An 11,646-nucleotide genomic window follows, 5' to 3' on the forward strand; every position below is an offset into this window, starting at 1 on the left:
TTCCCAAATGTGACAAAACAGAAAGCCTGAGGTGGACGATGCTTCCCTAACTGTCCTCACCACGTCCATGACCTGGTGGTTGTCAGCTGCCCCCCAGCCCTGTCCTCCAGGTGCTGCTCGTGTGGTGACACCTGTCATGTTTTATGGGCCTGTCTCCACCTCCTTCCTTTCCCATCGAAGGATTCCCCTGCTTCCAGAGTTTCTTGTAGTCTTCCTAGTAGCATCAGAGAGGAAGATTAATCATTAAAAATCCAATTTCCAATTACCACAGGGCTGAGAAAGAATTTAGAAGTTCATATGGTATAAAATAAGTCACGTCTAATTTGAGGTTATGTTTAAATGTTTATTTTTTTCCTGCCACTTCAACAGCTGTTTCATCCATGGCCAGTCTTGCTGGGAGAGATGGTCAGGAATCCAAGGGCACCTCATTACTTCCAAAACTCTAGTTGCACTGCTTTGCAAATCCCTGCAAAGGGATTACAATGATTTCTTACCAATCCCAAGCACCCCATTTCTGGGACTGCATCTTCTAATGTTCTGTTCATCCTCAAATGGAGGAGTCAGGGAGCTGGGAAGTGGCTAAGAATGAGAAGGCAGTGAGAGAGGAGTCAACCAAGATGGCACAGCTTGTCCTTTATCTGCAGTGAACCATGAAGGCAGTGGTCACAGGAGAGGCACCCATGCAAGCCCTCAGCTTTTCAGTTCAATCCTGGACTCCCTAGCATAGGCCCCGAGAAGCAGACCAAAATTTTGAAGTCCAAAAGGACTCCAAGCACCTGATTTGGGCATCTCTGGTCTTACATACAATGAATGCTACAATGGTAAACTTCTATAAAATAAACTCGAAGACCTAGAACATGTTCCTATATTATTTTAATTAATATAAAAAATTAAAACTGAAACTCAATTTATTTAGAATAAGGCGGTATATACACAGTGGGCAAAAGCAGATTTACAGCTGTGAGTCTGAGAAACACAGTTTATTCTTGTATTATTGTTTATTTATTAATTATTATATTATGTAAACCTACTTCTGCCCACCCCTATATACTTAAAGTGGCCTCAAACACCCTGAAATCTTGACCAAAACTAAAGTCATGGAAGAATTTGAATAACTGACCCTGAGTTAAAAAAATAATAATAATGAAAATCACCCTCCTCCATGGCTGAATTTGGTCCTTATTATAGATTAGTAGTTTAGTGAGTTGATGTGGAAATGTTCCTTATTATCACAGCTTTATTGCCTACCTCAGTACATCTGTTCCAAAATTCATATAGAAATAGCCAGACATTTCAATAAACCAGTGTGTCTTGGAATTTTCATATAGTTCCCAATGCACTAAAATCTGGATGGAAAGCTGGGACTTTGAAATTTACAATCGCACAGACTGAGCAACATCTGGATAGCTCTGCTCTGTTGCTTTCACTGTTCTTTCAGATTTAGACGCAAGTTATGATTTGCACAAAAGGCCTGAAACCTTGTGTGTGGCAGGTGTGAGTTCAGGCTGACAAAAACTTAATACTATGTTCAATTCACTTTGATACAGCTTTTTGCAAAACACATGGAACACCGCTTCCACCCTTTCCCAAAGTGTTTAACCATCCAGGAGGGAGGACCTAGCAAGGGAGAGGCATTTTCTCTTTGGCTGGAGAGAAAGACTGTGAAAAACACATATTTGTTATTCAAACGAGGGTCCTTGAATTAATTATCTCTCATCACATCCCTTGATAGTTGGATACGGACTCTGTGCGAGTGTGTGTGTGTGTGTGTGTGTGTGTGTGTGTGTGTGTATGTATACAGACACAGGACCCATTTCTAACAGAAGGAAAAAAAAACTTCTAGAATTTCCAACTGACGGGACCCCCTTAACAATTTGATTTGCCTCCTTACTGATCGGTGGAATTTCCTTCTTAGTGGTCCCTATTAATGAGAGACAAAGGGAGAAGGGGAGAGAGAAGGACAAGCAGAGAAGGAAAAGGGTGTGCTGGAAAGGATGTGTATGGGCAGATGTAATTGTAACTCAGTTCTGATGACAACTTCGCTGACCCTCTGATTCTGTGAAGGTGCAGGCGCCTCCTTCCTAGCCAAGCGCCACTGGGTCATCCTGCAGGAGCTCAGCACTGGCGCTCCGCTCTAGGCTGGAGGCAGGTAAAGTGCTGTTTTGCCAGAATAGGTTGGATCAATCTGAGTTTTCGACCTGACCTTCCCCTCACCCCTAATAACTTCCTGGTTCCTTGGTCACAGAGTGATTTATGAGCAAGGACAAAGAATGATGTGTCTGTCCCAGCAGCCAGGGAAACTAGAAAACTTATTAAGGGGGAGAAGCGGGGAGAAAAAAGGGAAGGAGCCAAAGAGAAAATACCAGGTTCCGAATGAAATACCTCAGTTTCCAGGCCGCTGTAATTACCTAGTCACTGAAGACATAAAACACGAAATCCATTTGATAAAAAAAAAAATCAATGTTTTAAATAATGGGAAGAGCTCTCATAATTTTCAATCTTGCTACAATGGCCGTGTTCAGAACTCTGATCACCTTGAAAGAGGAGGGCTCCCGTCATTCTAAATTGCTCTTCGCTGAGAACGCTCCCACCTTTCCTTCTTTTCCAAATGGGAGCAATCTTGAAATAATTTTAATAGTTCTACCCCACCCCCATCACTTCAAGTCCTTCGTTGTCTTTTCTCAACTTTTTAGACAATGATGTTCCCAACTTTAACCTGAAAAATTTCTTAAACTTACAATTGGAAGTTAACCTGCAAGAACAACTGATGCTCTTGTTTGTTAAAAATTGGGACTGTCCCGCCAAAAGCAGGACATCTGGTCACCTTACTCTTCTCTTGTTCCTTTTTCTGAAATAAGTACACCTAACTTTCTCTCAGATGAATGGTGACCCACGTGTAGGGCTCTATTTAGAAAACCCTCCCAAGAATGTTTTTAGTTAACACTTGTGGAAAAAAAAATAATGTAAAATTAATGAATAAGGATTTTATTATTTCTAATCTGCAATTCCATAAAGAATACATTTTTATATTGGATTCCAGTCTCATTTACAAAGGCCTTCTATAATTAAAATGCCTCAATCTTTTCCAAATTAGAAAAGCAAATTGTTACATATCCTAAGTAGGTGCTTTTCTGTTTAATGGCGGCCGCTCCCTTGATTTATGACACACATTATTTTATATCAAAGTACAATGAAATAGGCATTACCAAAGGTAATCTCCGTAATGTCTGGAAAGGGATCCGAAACCTCAGTGCAACAATGAACGCAGTATTTAAAATGCAAAACCCAAAGACATTATTATGGTTTTGATTTCTTATGGCACAGCTTCGCCTGATCAGTTATATTGCCAGCGCAGCACAAAGGATGTTTGCGTCTGAATGCTGCTAAGATAACAGACGGGGAAAATGAAATATAAAGTCAATTTTCATGCAGAAATTGTTATCAAAGGGATGATAAAGTAAAACTGTATAATCACAAGAAAAAACAATTGATGATGAACAGTCTAAACTAGACAGAGCTGACGACGTCTGCTTCCGGCCTTTTGACTCTTGTCCTATTAAAATATGGAATAAAGTGTTAAGATAACGTGGAAGCAAGCGCAAGTGGAACACGGTGCTGATTATGACTTAGACACTGCCTTCTGAGATCTCTCTCTGCCAATGGAAAAAGGCAGCCACGTAAGTGGGCATGTCGTGAATTGAGATGAGTTTTCATCAAGCTCAGACTTCTAACTTTAATGAAAAAGAAATAACTGTGAGTTTTAAAACTCATAGTTGCCTCAGTGTTGAATGAAACCATCAGGCACCAAGGGAAGAGGAAACACACACACACATACACACACACACACACACACACACACACACACACACACACACTTCCTGAACATGCACAAGTGAAAAGTCATAATGCTGCAGAGAATGTGACCCCCCAAACTCTAACTTTCTGGAGTGAGATGTAAATAATGCCCAGGCATGCACTGCACTGAAGGATTACCCATTCAAATAAAAGCCTCTCTCCCCATTAAAATGCTGTTTTATCTTGCAGTTTGCAAGCAGAAAGGTGCCTCTTTTCTAATTCTTTTTAAGACGTCTTGCTTGGGGCCTCCAAAATTAATCGGAGAACAGCAGGGAAGGGGTTTACTATTTAATGCTCTTGGTTGTAATTTTTTAATTAGCCATTAGGACGATGAAGGCAGGTTCAGACAGGGAGGAAAGGAGAGACTGGGAAGAAATATGGCTTTCTGCAGAAAGCTCACGGAGATTACAGGAAAGAGCCGGGTCTCCAGAGAGGTTCCCATCACAGAAGGAGCTCGCAGGCCACTTCCTCGCGTCCCTTGGGCAAATCTAAACCTAGTTGTTTGAAAGCTTAGGGTTTAACTGGATTTCCTAAAAGATGTCGTGTCTCAGGCTCAGGTTCTTCCAGCTGGAAAAAAAGAAAAAGGAAATGATGAGGGGGGGGAGGGGGGGGGGCAAAAATGCCAGGAGCACAGATGCCACTGATCTCGGGGGCTTAGAGCCTCTGGGTGTTTTCCACACACCTCCCGCTTTTGGGAGGATTAGAGGAAAGAGAGGACCCTGTACTCTGGGTACCAAGAGGCCTTGGCTTGTTTCTTATTTCCTAATGACAAGACGGTAGGATAGTGGAGAAAGGCAAAGAGGTAAAATACCCAAGATTCAGGAAGGTTGAGAGTATGTGCCTCTGTAAATAGTGAATCAGGTCAAACTAATTCAAAGGCTGGATATGCTGATTAAAGACCTTCTCCTGGAAGACAGAGCAGAGACACTGAATGTTTTGCACAGAATTCAAGTCTTGAGGTGATTTTAACAAATAAGAAATATGGCCAATATATTGAAATGAGGATAGCAGAGGAGGTTCAAATATTGTTAGTACTTAGAATAACCAAAACTGTGAATCCTCTAGTTTTCATTATTCACATCTGCTCTGTCTGTATTTCCCACGTCTGTTATGGCACCCCATTCATTTACTCATTCGTTTCAGTCTCTCAAAAGTTGCCTTCACCTTCTCAGTCTAATCAGACACTAAGTCTTGTCCAGCAGGTTCCAACAGTCATCTCATGCCCCTCCTCCTCTCCCCAGCTCCACTGATGAGATTCAGTTCTTCATTGTCTCTCTCTTGGACAATTGCTTTCACTTTCCAATTGGTTCCCTTGCCTCCACCCACTTCCCACCACCCCTCAACCCAACATCTTCATCAGATCCTGTTACCCAGTAGATCTGTGATGAGACCCAAGGGATATGCATTTTATCTTTTTAACTTCTTATGAAGATATCTAAACATACTCAAAGGTGGGAAATACAAGAAATCAATTCATTCTTGCCTATCCCTGTTCCCTAACTTCAACAATCATCAACATTTCCCTATAGCCACCCCCATTTTTTATTCAGAATTTCCACTCTCCCCCCCCCCTTTTGTTGTTGATAGAGTATTTTATTAATCTGTGACATTGTTTTTAATTACCTTGAGCCTTATGGTGACATAACTTATAATTTTGTGTTGATGATCTATTCTCTACTTTAATCCTAGTCAGCTGGCAAAAACTCTATTACACACACATATAGTAAACGAATAGCTGTTCAAGACAATCCTGAATTATAACTTAGTCTGACTGAAGGATTCACAGTGTTTGCTACTATATCTTGTCACACTGAATTATAAAAGCACCTGAACTTAAAGATCATCTATAAAATGTAGAAGTGTTAAATACTCTTTATTGGATATTATACATAAACCACACTAAAATGCCCTTCATTCAATAAAAGGCAACAGTTTAGGTAAGGGACTTTTATTAAATTGGCATAGTTGGGATCAAATGAATAAAATAGTCACTGCCAGCTTAACTGCAACCCTTACCTTTTTTTTTTTTTTTTCAACCCTTACCTTTTAATAGGCTAATGAACACAACTTGAAAACTTGAAACATAAGCAAGTCTTACAGGTCTAAGAGACAGGGGAGGGATTTCCTCAGAATTTAAACATATTAATTCAACCACTCATAAATATCTAATTATAAGCCAATTTCCTACACTCAGGTTTTGAGATGGCACTCACCTCCCTGTGAAAACCTGAATACCAGGAATCAAGCCCAACTGTATTTTTAGAAGGGAAGACAGTGATAGTGCTTGCTTAACCAAAATTACCATCAAAGCTCAAAAAGCTAACCACATTCATTCAACCACAAGCCAATCTTATTTAAATCGGGACAGCCCCAAAGCAATGCTCTATTAGCCATTCATGATCTGAATTCTGGTTATGAGACCAATTTAAAAATGATACACATAAAAAAAAAGTCATGAGACATTTGTAATAAGGCAGTGGCCAACTATTACTCACTGGTTGCTTTTTTGAGATAAGCTATCAAGTCTGCCCTTTCTGCGCTCTCCTTAATGCCAGTGAAGATCGTTTTGGTTCCAGGGATGTACTTCTTGGGATTCTCCAAATACTCCATCAGTGTAGCCTCCCCCCAGGTGATACCTTTGTTTTTGTAGGCCTCCGTGTAACAAAATCCGGGGACATGACCTGTATTTTGCCCAAAGAGACCATGGAGCTTTGGCCCAATCTTGTGCTTGCCTCCTTTCTCCACACTATTGCCCTGGGCACACTTCTGAACAAAAAAAAAATCTTCTTGCTCTTCTCAACACCACCCATTTTAAAATCGCTTGTTAGTCGTACACAACACAGAAGTTCTCACTAGCAAGGCAGATGTCCTGTTCTCTAAGTCCAAAGACACACAGGGCCACACCTCCTGATGGAGTATTTAAAAGCAAATTTCAGACATTATATCATTTGATCCCTACATACTTAAGTATACATCTCAAAAAAGAAAGTTATAAACTCTAAAATAAATTTTTTTTGCAGAACTACTAATGTGACAATAGTTTCTTAACATAATACTCCGTCAACATTTACATTTCCTTAATTATATGAAATAATTTTGTTTGTGTTTGGCTTAGGGGAAAATATACATTTAAAATCTTTATCGGGTTTTCAGAAGACCAGCCAGATATGAATTCTAATGACCAACAACTAAAGTTGAAACTCACCAACAAGGTACCAAGGGCTCCATGTGATCCAGAACCCACCCTTCCCTCCAGTCTCTTTTCTTAAGACTTCTCCACCCTGCACTTCAGCCATTCTCATCTCCTTCCAATTCTCTAAAGGTGTCAATGCTATTTCCCACTTCTGAGCCTTTGCTTCACTGTCCACTCTGCCTGCACCATCCTTTTCCCTTTATTCAAAAGATTTCCTTTTGGAAGACTTTTCTGTTTTTCCCAACAGAGTAGAATATACCTTTCCTTATGCTATACTTAGTGTTGATCTTAGATAGTATGGCCCTTCTCACATTGGCCAACTGCCCCAAACAAATGTCATTTTTGAATAAACTGTCCCCTAAACTAATTGAAGATCATAAGCTCTCAATATAAAGTGGGCAGTTTATAAGTGAGTGTGATTTGATTATGACACAGAAAGTTAGAGTTGGAATGCAGTAACTTTTACTTAGGGTGGTCATATAACGTATGATGTAATCTTATAGTTAGAAGGAATGGACACTTAATAATTAGAATAGAAATGCCTGGGATTGAGACAGGCAAACAGGGTCCTATGCTCAGCCTATTCCTTAAGATATATGTTTCCAAAGGATGAGTTGATTCTTTGTAACTGGGGAACTTCCCTCTCAATGCTTAGCTACCCTACTGCACCACACCCTACTGGCTCCATAGGCAATGGCCCCAGTGCCCATCTCTCTAGGACAGCCTGGAACAACAAGATATGGTGCCTGCCAAAATCATTTTGTACCTACTAAAAATCCAGAAATAGAGTCTTCCCCCAGAATGGACAAAAAAGATTCAGTGTCCCGGACCCTGCTGAGTGTTAGGAGTATTCCATCCACCCTCCTCTGAACAGTCAGATACTATCAACTTTAACTCCCCTCATTTAGTAAGGCTCTTTCTCTTTCTTTCTGCTAAGAGATGTGAAATGGCAATAAATCCTTGTGCCTCGGTTAAGACCTAAGTGGAAAAGGAACCTGATTCTAGCTGTACCTCTGGAACCAGAGCATCAGTCTATAATCACATAGCACCTGTGATGAGCTTCCCTCACTGCCTTAGCCCCCATTCCACAGTGGTACCTCTTTGCTTCCTCAGACTCTTCACAGGAAGAGTATTGGACCGGGGATGTGCTTGACTAGAGTTAGCAATACAAAGACCAGGAGCTGTAGGGGTGATGAGGTAAACTCCATGCTTTTTCCTCCGGAGCCTCACCCCTTCATCTCCCCCTGCATGTTCCTCACTCTCCACCATCATGGTCCCAGTCTTCTCCTCTTCTCCATCGATGAGATGTTCCAGGTAGTCAAAGTCCAGGTTTTCCTTCTGAAATGTACTGGGGCCTTACCTAGATCTTTTCTGTCATTCAAAAATCTTCCAGGATTATCTCTGTTCTTCTCTAGTGGCTCTAAGTCAAAAAATAAAAAGGTAAGGGGAGTAGTTTAGTTGTCCCATACACTTTACAACATTATTTCCAAATGGATTCAAATAATTTTCACTCTAATTTGAAGCCTACTAGCTGACATGATATCTAAATAAAAGTAAATAAAATATAAATAATATATATTATAATATAAAAATGCATACTATATATAATATAAAATATATACTTAAATGGGTATATTAGATAAAAATAATTCCTCACATTCACTAGCATAATGTTGGCCTTCTGCTTGGGAAATATTTTGCTATTAAATAGAAAGAGAGGGCATCTGAAGCCTTTGTCTATAGTAAATAATTTGGTCCCTTTTACTTTGACAAACAAGGTCATGACATGCTCTGGCCAGGCATTCAGAGCACACACCACTGAGCGAATCCATTAAAGGCAGCTCTCTGGGGGTGAGAAGAGAGGAAATGGGAAATAGGGAAAGGAAAAAATATGCCTACTCCCCCACAAAGTCAGTTTGTGAATGTTCATATTAACATTCATAAGTTCTGTAAGAGAGCTTGAATCATGCTTACCAGGGAGTCCTGGGTTGGGGCCCCTGTGGATTCATAATCTTCTACCACAGGGCATCAAACTATGGCCTGAAGGCCCCAAAGCTATGAGTTGTCTTTGCATTTTTAAATGGTTGAAAAGAATATCAAGCCGAAACCGGTTTGGCTCAGTGGTAGAGCGTTGGTCTGCGGACTGAAAGGTCCCAGGTTCGATTCTGGTCAGTGGCATGTACATTGATTGTGGGCACATCCCCAGTAGGGTGTGTACAAGAGGCAGCTGGTCGATGTTTCTCTCTCATCGACATTTCTAGCTCTCTATCTCTCTCCCTTCCTCTCTGTAAAAAAATCAATAAAATATATTTTTTTTAAAAAAATATCAAAAGGTTACTTCATGACATGTGAAAAGTATATGAAACTTAAACTGTAGTGTCTATAAATATAAAGTTTTATCAGAACACAGCACGCTCATTTATTTCCATATTGCCCATGGTTGCTTTTGCACTACCATGGCAGACTTGAGTAGTTGCCACGGAATGGTCCACAAAGACAAAAATGCTTACTGATCCTTAGAGAAAAAGTTTGCTGACTCTTATTCTAATGCAGCTGGGCCAGGGCACTGCTCTGGTCACCAGGGAAAGCAAGGTTTGGGTTGTCATGCATGGGAACCGCCTTCAGATTGCTTTCTGCAGAGCTCACAAGTGTCAAGTCCCTTGGGTCTTCCTCCTCCACCCCTGCATGGTTCTGGAAATGTAATGATCTGCATTCTTATTCTAACATAACATTCAAAAGTCTTTGTTTTAGGAAATGAATAGTATTAGTCTCATATACACACTAGACTTCATTATCTATAATAATAAAAAGGGAATATGCTAATTAGACCAGACATCTTTTGGACGTCATTCTGGACATCTTCCTGATGAAGCCAAGGCCTGAGGGAAGCCATCCCAAGTCCTGGATGCAGTCAGAGGTGGGAAGCCCAGGTCCTGGGTGTCAGAGGGAAGCTGGTGCCAGTAGCTGGGGGAAGGAAGGCCTACTCTTGCACAAATTTTTGTGTATTGAACCTCTAGTAACAATATAAAGAGTGCATGTAATTTTACTTTTGTTTCACATTAATAGCAAGCTATGCAATATTAAACTTATGTGACAAAGTGATGCCAGTGTAAGATGTATAGCTGCTAATATCACAGCAAGTTATTAATGCATTGCAATGGATTCCAAAGAACAGTGTAATTACACTTTCTCAGTCTTTCTGAGCCTCCGCTGGAACTGCAGTGACAGAAGAGGATAGGTCACCCTGGCAAACATTTGTGCCAGGCTCTAACAAGTTTGGCCTCCCGACTGTCACTCTAGGACTTTTAGGAGAAGCCAGAGGCATTCCAGGAAAGGACAATTATAACTAAAGAAGGCGACCTGCCTTTGATGTTGGTTTGGGCAACAGTTAACTGCTTTATTTGTGAAATTTTAGACTCCACTATTCCACACACGAACAATAAATTCCTGTTATATTTGTCACCACTCTTTTCTTCTCACAATTCCCATTTTTTGATCACCCATCCTAAGTTTCCATTCCAAACCTCTCTTTCTTCCATCCCAAACTAACATCTCTCTCTTAAGTCATTTTTATCTCTTAGAAACCTAAATTAGTCCATCTTTCTTTTACCGTCACTCTGGACTTTCTTTTCTTGTTGTTGCCTCCATTATACCAATACTATTGTGCATCCTCCAGTCTTTTGGTTTCTCTCCTCCTACATCTGAGTTGGGGACTAGTGCTGATGAAATCAAATCACCACATGGATTGGTGCTACCACACACCAATGTTCTTCAAACCTTACTGGGCTTTTAATTGGCCTGCAATTCTATGAGATCCTGTTCAGCCCCCATCCTGGTCCTTGCAGTGTTTGTCCTAAGATTCTTTTTTCTCTTCAAATTCCTTGCACCGTAGCTTTTCCCCTTGTTCTTATCAAATGTTCTTGCTTCCTACTTCCCTGAGAAAAACAACTCCCTTGAACACAAAGCTCCCTCAACTTGCTGAATCTTCAACTACAAACTTATCTTCACTGGCCTCCATCCTTTCCTCCTTTTCTCCTATCTCCATGGAGGCACTGTCCCGCATCCTGTCCAGGGCTTTGTCCTTCTATCTTTGCCCTGGACTGTGTGTTCTTCTATCTCCTCAGTAGGAACCCTGCTCCTTCAGGTCTTCTTTTTCCTCTGTCACTATTTTTTGTTTTTCAGTTCATCTTCATGTCAAGTCTATTTTGTTCTAAACAAAAAAAATAATCCTTATTTGATTCCACATTCTCTTTACCATTCTTTCTTTTATAGCTGGAGTATACTTGCTTTCTTTCCTTGTTCCCCATCCTATTTCTAACTCAATCCATTGTCATCTTTATTTTGTTCTCACTCCTTTAGCTTAAGTCTCAAATTCAATGGATGGTTTTTGTGCCCTTAGCTTATATGAACTTTAGTCTGCACTTGACATTGCTGATGAATCTCTTCACCTTGAAATTTTCTCCCCTCTTGGTTCCTAAGCTTCACTCTCCCACTTTCTCCTGATGAGAAAAAATTATTAAGGAGCAAATAGGAGAGTGCAGTCTTTTGATTGCAAGGACCTGAAATTCACTCCAGTTACCTCTACGATCAGAGGATTT

General features: G+C 40.5%; 1 pseudogene; it reads right to left on the reverse strand.

Annotated features, from left to right (window-relative positions):
* Nucleotides 1-6,329: 6,329 nt before the first annotated feature.
* On the reverse strand, nt 6,330-6,680 carry LOC118717817 (annotated as a pseudogene).
* Nucleotides 6,681-11,646: the final 4,966 nt, after the last annotated feature.

This window comes from Pipistrellus kuhlii, unplaced genomic scaffold (genome assembly GCF_014108245.1).
Source record: "Pipistrellus kuhlii isolate mPipKuh1 unplaced genomic scaffold, mPipKuh1.p scaffold_m20_p_13, whole genome shotgun sequence".
Taxonomy (NCBI): domain Eukaryota; kingdom Metazoa; phylum Chordata; class Mammalia; order Chiroptera; family Vespertilionidae; genus Pipistrellus; species Pipistrellus kuhlii.